We start from the raw sequence: 17,630 nt of genomic DNA on the forward strand, positions 1-17,630 counted from the left end.
TGACTAGTCAACCATTCAAGCTAATCACATCTTAGCATTTCAGGCTTCGAAGTGATTGGTATACACATTTTCTTTCCAGAACTTCTTTCTAGAAGTTGAAAAAGACTTCATTAAAAATAGCTCTACTTAGAAACAGAGCTAGTTCTATCCATCTATAATAGCTCAGATCTTTTTGTGATAATGGAAATATAATAAACCCAATTAACAGTCATCTAATGATAGTTTCTAAATGGTGTCAGTCAAGTACAAAAGGATATCGAGCTGGCTATCCCTTTTAGGAACATATAATGTAACCATCACAATCATGTCCACGTGCATAATTTACATGTCATTTCACAAAGACTAAAGCTGCAGGAGGAGAATTATGTTCGGGGAATTTGGTGGTTGTTACAGTGCACTCCCCCAGCTCAGTGACGCAGGTGCCTGGGATAGCACTTCGGAGTCAGAAGTGATAACATTCATGCATAGGTATACAGAGCTTCCAGGAGAAAATGAAATCAAGACCCTGTAATATCCAACTAATGCTTTATTAATGCTTGGCAGCACATTTTCTTAAAGTTTAAATTGAACTTTTATTGTCTTTCCTAACTCTCGGGACTTAATTCATTTAAAAATACTTGCACCACGCTTTAAAAGCAAGTCATCCAGTAACGTGCCGAAGACCAAAAATCCCACCAGGCAGTTAGCTAATGTGATTGCTACTTTAGCTCTTAAGGGGTGGAGTTAAAATAGAAGATCGAGAGGTTAAAAATAGTTGAGTAACCCTTGAAGAAAGCCTTTTTTAATGCAAACCTCATATGATTTTTCATACCTATTATATTGTTCAGTGCTGAAATGTATTTTCAATTCCATCTAGAAATTTCTTATACAATACAGAAGGGCTCCTTTGCTAGTCTTTTCCCATTTTGGGAATTAAGGCCTTTGTCAGAGGTCTACTGAAGAAAACCAAGCCAAAAAACAAAGCTCTGCCTTTTCAAACAAATCAAGCAGCAGTGTGTGCCCAATGCCTGAAAAACATGTGAGAGCTGATACATATGACATGTAGCTTACTCCCACATTGATGCAAGTCTTCAGTGCAGTGCCATGGGAACAGATACAGTTTATTATGATGGCGGTGCTTGAAACATCCAGTGAGAAAGGATCAGGCATTAGATGTCAGTCCAGGGAATTTGCCTCTGATGAGCACACCCCTGCATGGCACAACGCATGCAGCACTGCCCCACTTTACTGGGACCTCCCTACGCTGAGAACAGGCTGTTTCCACAGAAAACTCACAACACTGACGTATGGCAGGCTGATGCTGCAGCAAGGAAAACTAGGTAGGGAGAAATGAGGTGGGTAATGAGCTGGTACTTCAGTTCAAAACATGACGTACGTTGAATCTGGTCTGTTCTCCTTTTGATTTTTTGCAGATTTTGGGTCAAAGAAAACATCGCAAAAGTATCACTACCTCATAAGGACAGATAGGGAGGCCTCCTTTATGTTTCCAGGCTAAGAAACTGCATCAGAAATGATCACTGATTTGCTTGCAGTTTTAAAAAAAGGCTTAAGTTTCTCTTAAGAAAAAATAAAATACTGAGATTACTCATTTTTAATGGCCACAGCCTACATGCAGTACACATCACTGAGCAATGTGTTACTTGCATGCCTTGCCATTCACATCAAGCACTTTCTAAGGCCCTGGGGAAGCTTTCTTAGGAGTGGCTTCCATTAGACTGATACACAGAGAGGCAGTATAGGGAAGATTAACTAGATCTTTCCTAATTTTAGTTGTTCACCTCAAACTTTTGCTTCACATACTTTGTTAATCACATACAAAGAATAGATCCCCTAAAAGCAGAGACAACCACAGCCTATAGCTAGAAGGGAGAAAGATGAGCAGTGCATTGTGACAAATATTTGAATACGCCAATAGTCCTGTTTTATTTGGATAGCAATTTGTGTAAATAAACATCCTGGAAAAATATTCAGCTTAACAGCTACTAACAGATTTAATAGACTAGGGGAAAAAAAAAAAAACAAAGAAACTACAATTTCATTATTAAAACAACAAATTGCCTCCCCCCCTTCAAACTGTAAATTCAAATTAAACCCTGAAAGTATCTTTGCCTTTACACATTTCAATTTCTATTTATATCAGAATTTACTTTCAATGAAATTCCTCCAACACGCTTATCTTACCAGTCTGAAAACAGAGATGATACCATAATTTGATTTTGCAGAAGAAAGGCCTGATGAATGTTTTTAGGGGTGCAGTTTTACACATTTTTCAGCAAGCGAAAAGAAACAAAATTGTATACACAAATCACTTTGTCCCACTCAAATACAATGAAAATTACTTAAAACAAATCAACAGTTCCTGTTTTGTTTTACATATGTTAAGAAAGCAAAGAAAATGCTAGCATCCCACTTGCTATATGTTAGGACCAAAATGAAGCATCACTTTTTAATAGTGTACTAATACTAAATGATAAGAGGGCATTCAAAGTGAAGTAGTGGGGCTGGATTTCATTCATATATTAGGTTTTGTTTTCAAAGGCACTATGTCAAGTAAAACTCAAAAAGGCTGAACTGGACTCGATGGCAGAGCCACCCAAACTCATGATGCATTTTATTATGTGTAGAAATAGTAATGGATCCCTGCAGAGTGCAGGGACAATGAAATAAGAGATATTTGTATCCAGCTGGGACTACTGGAGAGAAGCAGACAAACCTACATAAAATGTGTGAAGCTTTATCTTGTAGTTTTGATGGAACCCTTATGAAATATTTTGATAGATGAATTGTGTTCCCTGGTAAACTCACTACTGCAGGTCAAGCACAGTTTTCCCTTCTGTGTATGCAGAAAAATATGAATAGCAAACTATTTTCAGGCACTTGTCACACGTCTTCATGTTTTGAGAAGGTGATTGAACATATGTACATACCTGTATTTCAAATTACGGTCCATCCTTTGGTCAATGATGATCCTCGCTCTCTGCACAGAACAACAGACAGTGATAAGAAGGTTAGACATTCAATTTCACTATTGTTTTAAACTATAACTCTGTTCCAGTTTTGCAAATAGTTAACTAACAATCCTGTAACAGCCACAGCAATTGCTGACACTGAAGAAAAACGTCTGATGTATTTCTAGGTTATCTGAAAGCTAGAAAAACTAAGAGCTAGCATCCAAAATGAATGGATTCTCCACAATCAGCAGCAAGACTTCTTTGGGACCACTAACTATACCTCATTATTTAAACCACAGAATTATTCAGTGATATTGAAGAATATTTTCAACATAAAAGTAATAAAAACATTAATCTCATTAGCTTTATTGCAAAAAATATCTGAAACAGAACTTGTACCAGAGTTGAACATAAGGAACGTTGACAATATGAGTTTGACTCAAGCTTCTTTACCTAAGCTGAATACACGAACATTTATGTAATATTGGAATTCCATCAAATTCCTTCAGGAATTCATCACATTTAAGTTAAAATTGCATTAATGCCTGTCTGCAGCAAGCTAGGCTGACTTTTCAGTAGCCTGCCATGAATTTTTTACTCACAAGATATCAGTGTCTCTGGTCTAAGATATACTGTTCCAAGTATTATATTATAAACAGGAATTAAGATACATACAGAACTGAGTTTTTAGAACGAACGTAGTCAACGTACATCTTCTCATTGACTTCAGTGAGTACTAGGTCAGACCTGACAACATCTGATCACGTTTGTAACAGAACATAAACAGCACATATCAACTAAGCCACAAAACCCCACAGGTAATACTCAGGGATGACAGGGAAAACAGCACCAATAACCAGAAAGATACACAGTCGAGCATAAAGAAAGAACACATGAAGCTTGTGCACAGGATATGGAATTTGTAAAATAATATTACATGCAACATGATACTGATGTTAACAAAATATTTGCCAGGTGGGCAAACGTGGTGACAAGCTAGTAATACAAGATTAAAATAGTCTAGGAGCAGAATTCTGTGTCACTTATGGAAACTGTAAAAGAGTGTCAGGGTTATGGCGGGCAATGAGAAAACAGTTGCAGTAATTAATCCTAGAAAGTAACTGTGTAATCGTGCCTGAAAGATTTGCAAATTACTTGTCTTCTGATATGAAATCAGATCTTGTGCCTGGGTCAGACTCAATTAAAAAAAAAAAAAAGAAACCCAAAAAAACATTATGCGTTCTCTGAAGAATTTTAGTGGACTTAAAAAAAAACAGTGATGTGTAATTATGATGTTTTGACAGTGTCTCAATAACCAGACCATAAAAGATTGTATAAATATACATTTAAAAATTTTTCACAGTTAAAGCAGACGGAGAATCTTAGGTGAAATCAAAGAAATATTAAAGTAGGCAGGATTTGGTTAAGCATTTGAACGATCATCTCCAGGAAAAGCCAAGGTCATCTTTGTAGTTGCTCTTGCACAATCTCAGTTGACCTAGGAAGTTTTAGCCTTTGGAGACAAAGATCCAAATGTTCTCACAAATCAAAGAATAGGTTTAATCCATGAAACAGGTAGTTTTAGGTTTCATTCCATTCTCTCTTTCTACTGGTGATTTATTTATTTTTAATATATATTTTAAAAATACTTTTAATGTCTATCTGTTCAGTGGAACATTTCAGTTTGGGATTCTGGATACCTCTGCAATACAAACAATAGGGTTTAGCAACTGCTATCAAGTCTTCTTATTTAAAGTCTTCTTATTTAAAGATTCAAAATTCAGCAATGAGACAAGTCCTCCATTTTGTCAGAAATCAATATCTTTAATCAATACCTATTTCCTTTAGCAGTACTTCACAAGCAGAATTCATTGGAGTTAACACTGTAGTGGATATCTTTGCTAGCTAATTCATGGCTTGCAACTCAAAAATGTACTTTAGGGAGATGTTCTGCAGTAGAAAATATTACACAAGTTTGTTTTAAGGAAAAGCGTTGGGTGTTCATAGCAGAAATTTCTTTTCTTTAGCAGCTCTTATCTCTGAAGAATCAACTTGTCTGTGCATTAATTACACTGGTGATTTTGCAACTGGACGTAGATCTCAAGTGCTTTGGGGCAGGGAATACATACATGGTTCCATGTCCCAATATTTGGGTCAGTTACATGTGAGATAGGAAATTGAGATCTAGTACACGTTTCTGACCACAGAAACTGGCACACTCCCAGTAGGAGAGAATGGGCACAAAACTATCATAATTCCTGAAGTCCAAAATAACTCAGTCTGAGAACTACACTGGAGCAAAGAGAGAGTTTTTCAGTTTCTTAAGGAATTAAAATTGAAGTTGGATTGCCCTCATTTGGTACAGAAGCTGTAAGGCTAGAATTGCTGTAGAAGTGGAAATACTAACTTCATTCCTATGAATAAAATCATTTATTCTTTGCCTTTAAAAAAAAAAAAAAGGAAACAGAAACATGAAAAAATTACAAGTGTCTGAAAATAAAATGCTACATTTGAGGTCAAATGGACTGTTTTGCATTTGAGTGAGATGAAATTTCATCTTGCTTGTTTGAAAATAGTTTTGGATAGTGTACAATTTTGCAGGAAGCATAAATATCTTTTCCAAGAAGAATCTCACAAATATGGAAAAAAAACCACAATCTAGGTGCTATAATATCAGTGAGTGATTTAAATGTAAGTGTAGAGAACAGACAGTTCTTATCTAAATGATTTAAAAATGCAAATTCCAGAGCTTGGCAAAGTTCTGAATTGGGATTAGGACAATTTTAAATTTATCAAAAAAACCTTAAACTGTAAAAGCTAAATGTCAAAATTGTTTCTATTCCTAGTAAATATATCAAAGCAAAATAATTTAAAATAGCAACAAACTGCCATAGCAAAAATGTTGAGACAAAAATATTGCAACAGCCAAAGCTCTTCCCCACACCATTTTTCAAAGCTCCCAGAGGAAATCCCTCTAGAAGATTTGGATTCCTTTGCTTGATGCAAGATGCTGTAGGCTATTCAGTCTCAAAACACTCAAAATGGCTTTTTACTGCCCTCAGAAGGAACATCAGATTGACTGCATAGCTGAGCAAGCTGAGATGCTCTGTGCTAATTTAAGCCAGTTTATATTTGAGCTCTGTTACCCTGGGACCAGTGTGATAGTTTAATTATTTCAGTTCTGATGATATTTCAATTCTGTTTGTTTCATTAAAGTTTGAAATTAAGATGGATTACATAGCAACCCAATGAGCATTTTGAAGATCTAATAATTCATTACGACTTTTTTTATGCATCCTTACAACATATGAAGACATTTAACCACAAAAAAGTCTATTGGTATCTTCCAAATGAATTATGAACTTCTTAGTAAATTTTAGTTTTTACCTACCATTAGGTATTTCTAAAGTAAACCCCCAATGATGCAGTCTCTTAAATCTTGACTCCCCAGTTTAACCTTATTAATATCCAGAGGAGAACTTAGATTTTCTGGTTTTGGTGCTTAGGTACATTTTCTCTTGATATAAAATCATAACCAGTACCAACCACAAGATGACACTTTAGGACTACTGGAAAGAGATTATCTCAGCAAAATAAAATCATTTTGACAATGGAATGAACTGAACCTATTATTAAGTACACAGCAAGTTGGAAATCAGTCTGTCTTTTCTTAAGGGAATTGATTGCTTGGCTGCTAAGAGGCAGGCAGCCAAGTGGTGTATTGACCCATAGAGGAGGAAAGGAACTCAGCAAAATTTTATTGAGGGGTCTAGCTTCCTGTTATCAAAGCCATAAAACAAATTTATTTATAGAGATAAAAACAAATAAAAACTGTGCATAACTTGCTAGGCTTGCACAAGCAGACCACCCCCAAACTAGGGGCTTAGAAGTGGCAATATGAAATAAATTTGTGTGGAACTGTAAATTAACCATACTTCCAACAAGTCTATAGAACACTGACACCTGTTTCAGTAACTGTTCTCTAATTAGATGTTTCAAGTGAAAAACTAGGAGGGAGGACACCTTTTTACAGAGTGCTTACTGGTCAGCGTACAACCAATATTGGGTTTTAACAGCAGAATTTGACATTATAAAATTCTTAGATACTCATCAGTCTTTCTAGAAAGCCATCACATCTTCAGTAAATCTTTGAAATCATAACTTAAATAAAACCCAACCTTTCTACAACAGAAACACTGCTATAAATATTCAGTATAAAAATAAAAATAACAATAAAAAACAAACATCTGAGGACACTCCCATGACTTCTTCTCATGTCTCTTCCAGACCTTTGAATCCTTTCCCAAAATTATCTTCCCCAAGGATGCCAACAATTTACACCCTTGAAATAGTAAGATGCTATGCACATTACATTTGAAACAAGTGCATTAAGCTCCCCAGGCTGGCATAGGAAGCCATGCAAATTGAACTAGCATTCTCCCAGCTCTGCCACTCATCTGAGAAGTGATCCTGGAGCACAGTAGTTGTTTGCTTTATTTGAAAAAGTCAGATACTTGGTGACCTCATGTAGCTCCTTTAAAGAGAGTTTTCCTGCTTGTTCGTCTCTTATTTTCTACAGTGTTGACTGCTCAGCTGAGATAGGTAAAGAAATAAAAGGACTTAGGCCTTCCTTGGATTTTATTGTACTGCATTAGAAAGATCAGTAAAAACACTGAGTATTTTTGCTGAAGTCCCAGCACCTGTAAGCCATCGGTATGCAAAGCAGGAAAGAAGTCATCATTACTTTACTTTTTGAAAATCTGAAGTCACTTAAAAAAAGGAAAAGCCAAACTCAGTAAGTCTCTTAGGTATGGAGAAAAAACTAAAAACGTAGTGGTACCATATTTTCCTCTACAAATTTGATAGACTCCTGGATTTTAAGATACTAATTTTTTGCTGTTAATTTTAGTGAACTCAACTACTAGAAGAAAAATTTCCTTTCCATACTGATTTTATCCTTTTCCATTCAACAGCTACTGATTTTTTTTTCCCTCCTGTTTCCCATAGGGAATAGGCTATCATGGCAGAGTTTTGTTGATTTGTTTATGTACCTTTGTATTATTAATAAGCTCTGGGAAGAGGGTTTGTTACTTAAGTTCCCTCTGCTGGCTTTCCAGCAGCAGAGAATGCAGTAAATAGAAGGTTCTCCCTTGCATTCCCTTTGTATTAGGCTTAGAGCTAGAAATCTACTGCTGAAGTTAGAGAGCAATTCCTCCACAAAAGAAGTGCAGAAGATTCAGAATACTAATGTAATAAAGAACCTACTTCAACTAGTGACAATAGTATTTATATATAAAATATTACTTAAGTCTGTACTTACTGCTTTCAGCTCTCAGCTTCAGGCAGTGTACCTACCAGAAGCTGAGAAATGAATTTTCTTCCACCTTCCTTCTCACCAGCCTAGGGTTTCATGTTGTTTGTGTTATTTGTCAGTCAGTATCTGTCTTGAATACCTCAGATTCAAATATTTCACCCCAACCTCTGAGAAATGTTAACGCATGCACAATACATACTTTGAATGTTAGCTCTTCACTAAGATTTTACAGACATTGTAGTTTCACAGATTTAAATGAGTACTACTGTTCATAAATTAAGAGTATATCTTAATAGAAAACTACATTTTCAGATGCTCATCTTGTAATGCCTTCACTGTTTATGGCAAAATCTAACCAATTTTATATATAAAATAACCAAAATCGTTAAACCTCTTTTGGACTAAGCACTAACTATCAGAAAGTTAAGTGTGTTTCCAAGTTTTTTAAGCTATTCAGTCCCAATAAAATCTAGGCAGTGTCCTGCCTGAAGTAACCAAGTACATTCTTCATCTGATCTGAGTGAGATTCCCCTAAGTTCAGGCACATCAGTTAAATGGGCTCTGGCTGGGCATGCAGTCGCATTAGGCTCCATAACAGATGAGCCCCTCCAAAAGACTGAGTTAGATTTTCTCCCTCTAGTAATTCCAAAGGAAGCCTGGCATGATTACTCTTTCATTTTAGGTATTTCATCAGGTTAGCTCTATCTCATTCCACTTGTCTGTTCAGCACCCAAGTGTATGGTAAAAATCACACGTCTCTGATCTGGAAAAATTCCATTTTCAAAGCTGTATCAAATGGATTAGTGGAGAAACTCAAAAAGGCTTCCAAAACCTAGATCCTAAATCCTACTTGCAGGATTAAGGACTAATGTCCTTCTCCATTCAGCTCCTTAGTAGAATGCCCGTGTAATTTCAAAAAGATCAGAATTTTATCTTAATATGCACTTTGAAATTAATTTTTAAAATATATGCTTTATTATATTGGAAAGACAAATTAATTAACGGCTACTCATTGTAATCTCAGAAGGCATAGCATTTGTTGTCTATATCCCTTTAACAATGTACAAAACACTTCTTTGGTTTCAAAACAGAGGCAAGTAAACAAACAACCCTCCCCTCACCAAAAGAGGGGAACATTCTCATCATACTTGAGCTGCCTAATCATTAGTATAGCGTATCACCACCTGTAAGTTTGCAAAAGTCATTTCTTTTTTACTGATTAAAGTTTTTTCTCAAGCAATCGACAAAGGTTTTGCTACAAATTATGATCGCTACCATCACATTCTAATTTCTGTGTGTCCTATTTCTTGCGAAAAGGTCAGCTATTACAGCTTTTCCTTTACCAGCTGCTGCTGAAACAGGTAGAAAAAAATCAATTTTCAAGTTGTTCCTTACATTTAGAGTAAAAGGGTATTAGGAAGGGTAAATCTGTAAGAAGTAGTATAATGGTCTGGAATACCTTTTAGGCCAAATCTTTATAAATTTCTTTATAAATTTTGTATTTTGTAATGAATTAATTATTAAAATACTAATATCTTGAGTCATAATTCATTTTAGCTTGATGGTAGCATAATTCCTTTCATGAGAACCTCATTCAATAGCAACAACAACATTAATTTTACCTAAAAATCTGTCTTCTCCCCCAGTGAAAGTGTGCTTTATTACCTACATGGTGGAACTCCTGCACCCATCAATTCAGCTGCCTTAGGATTATAGCATGCTAATTATAGCATGCTAATTGTGCTGAGCTCCCCCATACAAATAAATGCTTTAGAATAGAAAGTGAAGAATACATGACAACTGGATAAGGAGGATGAAATTCTAGATAACCTAGAATTTAGCCAAAATCTTGGGACTGAAACCACCAATCTATCAAAAGGTGTGAGGACATCTTTACACATCAGGTGACCAATGATCAAGACTCGAGCTAGAAAACAGCGTGTTTATTGCTGATCTCCTCAGTCATGCTGGGGCACTAATTCAACTTTATCCACACCAACACAACTTTCTCTTTCACCATGTCTTTAGAGATCACATTTTTAGTTAGGACAAGGCATGGCTCCATTAAGCTTATGGAAAATGACATGTACTGAACTTAGTAAGTATTGATGGTCTTCACTTTGATCAATGCAGTGCTTAGGATTCTTCTGCAGAGAAAAGAAAATCTATAAATAGTGGGAAAAATGTGAACGGGGTAGTTAAGCTAGCCAGCAAAATTAACTAGCAGTAGATTCAAAAACAAATACAGGTTGTAATTCAAAGCATTTTTCATACTAAGTATAAATTGTGGAGGTTGTGGAAGATGGAAGGGCATTAATATGTTAAAAGAGAATGCCAAATTCACAGAATAATGTCCTTCAATTGCTATTACACTCTATGGTCCCCCAACAGCTTCTAGATAAAGTCCCCATGCTTCCCACTGACAAAGACAAGGAAGACTTCTCGGGTAAGTTGCCTGACTTGCTCTGTTTCCTATTGCTTTTGTGCCATGATACCTTACTGGTTATTAGCACAGGAGGGTGTGGGATGAGATGAAATAGCAGTTTAATCGAGTTTATCTATTATTTTGCAAGACATTCACTTTTTTTTTTGCCTAAGAAAAAAAATCTATCTTCCTGCATACTATATACTCTTTGAAGAGAAGCATCTCCTACAACCTTCCAAATCTGTAAATAGTGGGTAGTATTTTGGGTCATTGCTCAGGTCATTTTGATGGCTCAGTTCCTCGTTAGATAACTAAATATTCAAAAAGGACTGCTTTTATACCCACAGACAACTATCAGACAAATATCAGCACAATGCCTACAGTCATTTCTGTCAAAATTTAGAGGACAGAACACAGAAAGGGGAAACAAAAATAGTGTTTCATCTAAACGTGCAATATACTTGAGACAGCCAGTCAGAAAGAACATTTTATATACCACATATACTGTGTCAAAGCATGTGCCTTATCCATAAAAGCAAACTATTTCAGAGACACAGTAGGAGAAAACAATTACACAGCATTGTGTGAAACAGTTGTGTGAATCATTTCCCTCAGGGACAGAAAACAAGCCTGCAAATTATCAAATGAAACTACTGGATTAAAGACAGTAGGTCAAGAGATAGGCATATGTTCACACTTCACCACAGATTCTGGAAAAACAGTTTCCAAGCCTTCTAAAATATGCTGAGTGGATCTGGAGAAGTCATATTAAAACCAATCAGTTTTAGGTGGAGAAACACACTGAAATAGAAAATGGGGGATAAGGCAGGAGAAGGGAGAACAGACATTTTTATGTACCTTCATGGCTCACGTTTGTACCAAGAAGGTGCAAGTTTGCTTTAAAAATGTAAAGTACACCTACAAGTAAAACTGGGTTGTGGACAATGGTAATCCAGCCTGTAACCATCTTCATCATTTATAGCCCCTTATGCAGCCCAAGCTAGTTATTTATTTTTTGAGAAGTCAAGAGAACACATATCTCTTCTTCCTCCTCCATAAACATGCTATAAAATTACATGCAATAAGCTCAATGTCAAGCCATGACTTCCAGCTGGCCCACAGTGTTTCAAAACTAACTGTAATAACAGATTAAAGCAGTCTTCACTGAATGTTTACACAAAAAATAACTTATTTTCCTGCAAGCTTGTGGATTTTGCTGCAAGTGTTCTGCCAGGACTTGAAAGAAGTTGCTTTTACATTCCCCACCCCAAAACCTCTAGGATTCTATTTATTCTAAAATCTACAAGTGAACAAAGAATATCATCTAATGTTCCTTATGAGCCACAATTTTATCACCCAATTTAGATGAGCTCTACAGCTGTAGAGGGGATCTGGGATAACTCAGGGCATATCGCTGAAGCGTGACTATTAAGGGTGTGACACAAAAGTACCGTAAAGAACACTGGAAAAGTCAATATGTTGAATGCACTGATTGAAAAAAGGGATGTATAAGATTAAAATCCATAAGAAATGAAGAATGATTATTTTGGTGTTTGGTTTATATTTCAAACAATTTCATCACAAATGCTGTCTCAATATTTATTCTCCTGGGGAAGAGAGAAATATTCCTCATTTCATTTCCCAGTTCATTTCTGTTGTCAGTAAATAATACTTGAAGTCTTCTCTGAAATCTTCACCTTCTCCAGGAATTTAAAGATATGACAACGCCACTCCCAATTGCTTTGCTGAAAGGATAAGGAACAGCCTGAAGGCTTGCAGAGCTCTTACCACAGTCTTCCTCCATCTCTGACCTCTTCCCTCTTTCCCCCTTCTCTTAATGAGCTATTTATAGATTGCAAGCTATCTAGGGCTAACCTCATCACCCTACCAAAATCAATGCAAGTTTCCCCATTTACTTCAAACATTGCCTAAAGGTTTAATTTGGTTAATGAACTGGTTCCCTCAAGTATGACGACCAGGCCTGGGTATACAATGAAGAGGACTAATGCCAGTTCCTAACTAGTTTCACGCACACTGATTTTTCATTATAACACTTGTACATAAAACAATCATATTAATACGCCTGACTTGACAATCAGAATATAAATATATTTCAAAAACAACATGCAAAACATTATACAGATCTTCACAGAAGGTAGGGATGCACTGGGAAGAGCAAGATGGCCTTGGCTTCGGGGCCTTCCGACTTCAAGAACTCTGATCTTACTACATTGCTTCTTAGAATTCCCATAGCCCTGTTTTTAACCACAGTAAACAGTTGCTGAAGCCTTAATGAACCATATGTTCAGGATGGCAAATACTCCACTCCACGAAAAGCTCCAAGTTCGTTTACATTTTTCAAAAACTCAACAATTTGCACTGAAGCATGAACTGACTGTAAAGTGTAAACATCTCTTTCCAAGAATATAAATTAAATTTGTGATTTATCGTACATTTCATGCTGAAGCACAGCCTCAGAATAGCACCACTTCAAACACCGGGGGTAAGAGCATTTCAAGATTCTCTGAGCTGGAATCGTGAATGGGTGACTCACAGCGTTTCCAGATCAATGATTTAGTTCTTGGTACTTCCACAAAAGGCTCCTCCTGGCACACAAGCAGGACTGTCAGATTGTTTCCAGCAGAAACTCAATACTGAATCTCTTCCTGAGCAGAAATTCTGCAAATGAACTTTTCACTTATTTAGAAACAATGATACAGAATCCTGGGGAATATTTCTCCAAACCGTGATTCTGGAGTTGGAGTACTTGTCTTATCACACGTATAGCCACGTGCATAAGCACGGTGATTATTTATCAATAGCTCATACTATTTCAGAGGTAGTGCAAGCAGTCCAAGAGGCAGACAGATTCTGTCTAGTCCTGCCACTGATGCCCTCTTTGGATTCATTTATATTTTCTATTTATCCTGTAAACTTCTCAGAGTAGGTACAATCTGTTAATCCATTTGTTCAGTGCCTAGCACATGCAAATTAGTGCCTGAAGTAACAATAACAATGCCGCTTCCAGTGGTTGCTCTCTATTGGAATCAATTTTAATGCTTCCAGCAGAGGTCACAATTGCTCAGCATTTCCACATATTACTTTCCTTACAAAAGCAATTTCTGAAATAAAAGCTATAAGCAAGCATAACTAATACTTTTCTGCAACAAAACATGCAATAGATTATTTATCAATAAGGAAAAAAAAGATGCATATAATTAATCGTTGCCTCATCTTGGGAAACTAATGAAATAGCTTTGCTCTTATAAAAATAATTTGTCATAAAAGATAGTCTCTGAATTAAAGCAAACTACTTAATTAAGAGATTAACTGCATATTGGTAGTAATTTGTTTACGAAAAGGATACTTGTAATTATTTATTAGAGGGGATGGATTCTGATTTTAAATAGTTAAGAGTTCCCCTGCTGGCAACAAAAACTTACTTGAAGTTTAAACTCTATGGACATTCATATTTGCTAACAGCAGTTTCTCTGTCCTGACACTGTATTTACATCTGCTTTGGTTTATACAAATAGTTTGGCTTATACAAATAGTTTCACTGTTACTGGGAAAAAAAAAAAGGTGATTTTTTTCTGTAGTAGGAAGAACAACAATCACAAAATGAAGTTACACAAAATAGCATCAGGCTTTGTTGAAGATGCAAGAAAAACACATTGTGGTCAAAGGGATCCTAGCTGATTTAGTGGAAAATATTGGGCTAAAGCAAGATGAGAAAGGAAAAACAGCTAGTTGAAGAACAGTTAAGACCCGTGGAAGAAAAATAAAGGACAAAGAATAAGTAGTATGAATCAAACTATTGAATACCATGTTCTACACCACATAAACTCGTACAGATCACAAGAGATCTACTGTGCAGTCTCCCCCAGTTGTCTCTGCTTAACTTGACCCATACTGCTTCCTTTCACGTTGGCATCCTCAGAGTCACTGCAATGCAAGGCTGTTTGCATTTCCCACTCTGTGAACAAGTTTGTCCTTCTCATCTGACGCTTCTTTTGTTGCTGACTCTTATGACCTTGACTTCCTAGCACATCAGAATCTCCCAGTCCAGGCTATCTAGTAGCTTTGCAATTCCCGTCTCTTCCATCTTCTAGGGATCTCTTATGTCCTTACAATACAGTTTTAAATTATATTCATGCATAATTCTAAAGAAAACAGCAATGCAGATGTTCTGGTTCTCATCATGTGACAGCTCTCACAAAACAGCATTACAAAATCAACATTAAGAGAAGGATGCAATTCCAGAGTTCATCAGTGTAAGGTCAGTCAGAGGTAATGGCAACTATGCAGGCTTCAAAAAGCCCTTTTTTCCTGCATTTTATTCTCAAAACAGTTAAAGACTGACTGAATGAAAAGAATTGAATAGCTAGGTGATGAAATTCTTACCACTAAAATTAATTTCTGTCTTTCTATAACACCACAAGGCAAAATTCAATTTTAATCCTGGCCAGCAACTTTTTTTTTTTTTTTTTTTTTTTTTTTAACATTTGCAAGGATGAGGAATAATTATGTGCATACCTGCCACAGGAAAGTTAAAGTACCTGCCAAGCTCTTTTTGATATTACAATACATGGGGGAAAAATAAAGTCTAACCACATTTTATTATTCATTTATTTATAAAAAAAAATCTGTCATGTACATCTACCTTACCAGATTGCAGACTTGAAAGGTAAGAACAAAAACTGTTTTGGGTAAAGTAGTCTGCAGACTAACTCTATTGCTGTACTTAACAAATGACTTACATCCTCCGCAACGGCAAGAGGAAAAAAAGAACATCAACTGTGAGAGAATGAGATTTATTTTATCGTTTTAAAAGTGATTTAGTCTACTATTATTTATTCAGTCCTCTCCCAAGGACTATCAGTTATAGTAAGCTGTATAAAACTGTTTGGATTTTTTCCCCATTTCCTTTATGGATTGCTATTTGAAGTCTGTAAAGAAACTTTACTTTTTTTCAGGTATTAGTTCAATGGAAACAGAGATAAGCCCAAATCAAACTAACCACTAGCAGCTTCCTCGGTCTACAAAATACCATTAAAAACTTAGTTAAGAGAAAATTCCAAAAAGACTGAAGACTTAGGTCAGCCCTGGAGTTAATTATTTATCAGGTACTCTGCCTATTAATTTGCCTATTTGAATTCAAGGTCCAAGCATATTATCTTAGAAAACTTCAACTATACTAATCCCATGTACAGGACAGCCTGATCTTTTCCTGATAGATGAGCCAGAAAGCCAGCCAGAACTCATGTGGAGCTAATAAGGGTTCTTACACAGACGGTGAATGGCAGCATCATACAGGTCTGAAGAGTAATGCACCATTTGGAGAAAGCCTTTCATCCACAAAAATCTATTCCCTAACTTTAAGGACAACAAAATGATGTGCAACAGAAGTTATTTACAAGAACAACTCTGCATTATAAATGAGAAAATATTGTTTCTTTGGAATCTTTCCTAATGCTAACTTGAAAGCATCAGCCATAAACACACGTTTCAGTCTGTTTACACCTACTGATGGACTGAAGATACAGGAGTCTGCTGGAACAGAAGGGTGTGCTCTGATAGCGTGACAGAATTCTGACTGGAGAATTACATGTAAAAATAGAATTTTGACAAGATCTCATGTCTTCTCCCTTGGGGTCTCCCTCTCCTTGTTGCTTCCCCCAGCAGCACAGCTTAACATCCATTCAGGCAGTGATTTAAAAGCATTAACTAGCCTTAGGCACAAAATGCCTAAGAATGAAGTCTGTTTTCTAGACTTCAGTGCAAAGCAGTTCTTTTTTTTTTGAGATGTTGGCCTCTACATCAATTACTCTAGGAAGAGATAAAGTTTGTTTCATGCAAGTGCAAGGATCTGTGATGTAAGATCTGGGGAGATAGGTAATAACAATAAAAGATATAGGCATGCAACCTCCACCAACAGAATATCCATGTCTGGTAAATCAGAGGGATGATTCTGGCCCAGTATATTTCTGTAAAGCTGCAGCTGAGAGAATCTGATCCTAGTCAGACTGTTGCAGACTGCTGTAATACAGATGCCCAAACTTAAGCAAGGGAAGGGTACTTTTTTAGCAGCAACAGCAGAGTAAGAGCAAGCAACTGCATATTCACACATCAAGCATTTCTATGACCTTCAGATGCACAGATTTTGATCTGGAAAACAATGAAAGAAAATAAATGGATAGAACACAGGTGCTGCTTATCTGTAAAACTTAGGAGAAAAACCTTGCTCTCAGGTGACTCCAGGCACTGCTGTCCCCATTATCTTTTGAGCTGCTAAATAAAACCCAACTGAATATGAGAATGAGATCTCAGTAGAAATAAAAATCCAAAATAAAAATAAAGTGTAGAAGAATAAACAAATTTCTGCAGCAGTCCGGGCACAGCCTAAAGAAAGAGATACCAACATGAAAGAGTGTTCTGCAGAGAATATTCTTACCAGTACATACTCATTCCTCATAGCTATGTGGTTCACAATCCTATGGGAAAGACTGTTTCCAGCAAAAAATACAAATCCAGTAAAACAGGGGGCAAGGTAACAGAAGGACTCCTAAAACTCATAGCACATTCTGTGTATAGACAGAAAAGCATGTGGATTTTTAGCACATTCTGTACAGAGCATGGTAATATCATAAGATAGTTTGAATCATGGACCTTTTAGTAGCCTGAATGCAATTCAGCCAAGATGCTGAAATGCCTTAACCACAGGCAGAACTTAACCATTAGAGTAATCAGATGAAACTCAAGAAGCAGGTTGTGCTCTTTCACAACGAAAGAAGTCATGTCAGTCATCGCAGCCAGTAGTTAGTACATACTACGTGTAAAGACAGAGACAACTGTTCATATTTGTTCTTTGGCTTGAGAAACAGTTGACCACTGAGGCATCATTGAGCTGTACAAAAGTACGAAAGAGTTCCTGGTTTGT

At 36.4% G+C, this 17,630-nt stretch overlaps 1 long non-coding RNA gene across 1 annotated transcript in view; it reads right to left on the bottom strand.

Moving 5' to 3' along the window:
- LOC121077375 overlaps positions 1-17,630 on the bottom strand; it is a 71,253-nt gene that overhangs the window by 42,523 nt on the left and 11,100 nt on the right. The window contains exon 2 of the long non-coding RNA XR_005824004.1: positions 2,928-2,977. This is a non-coding gene — a long non-coding RNA (uncharacterized LOC121077375). The remainder of the gene's footprint in view (positions 1-2,927; positions 2,978-17,630) is intronic.

This window comes from Cygnus olor, chromosome 13, assembly GCF_009769625.2.
Source record: "Cygnus olor isolate bCygOlo1 chromosome 13, bCygOlo1.pri.v2, whole genome shotgun sequence".
Taxonomy (NCBI): Eukaryota; Metazoa; Chordata; class Aves; order Anseriformes; family Anatidae; genus Cygnus; species Cygnus olor.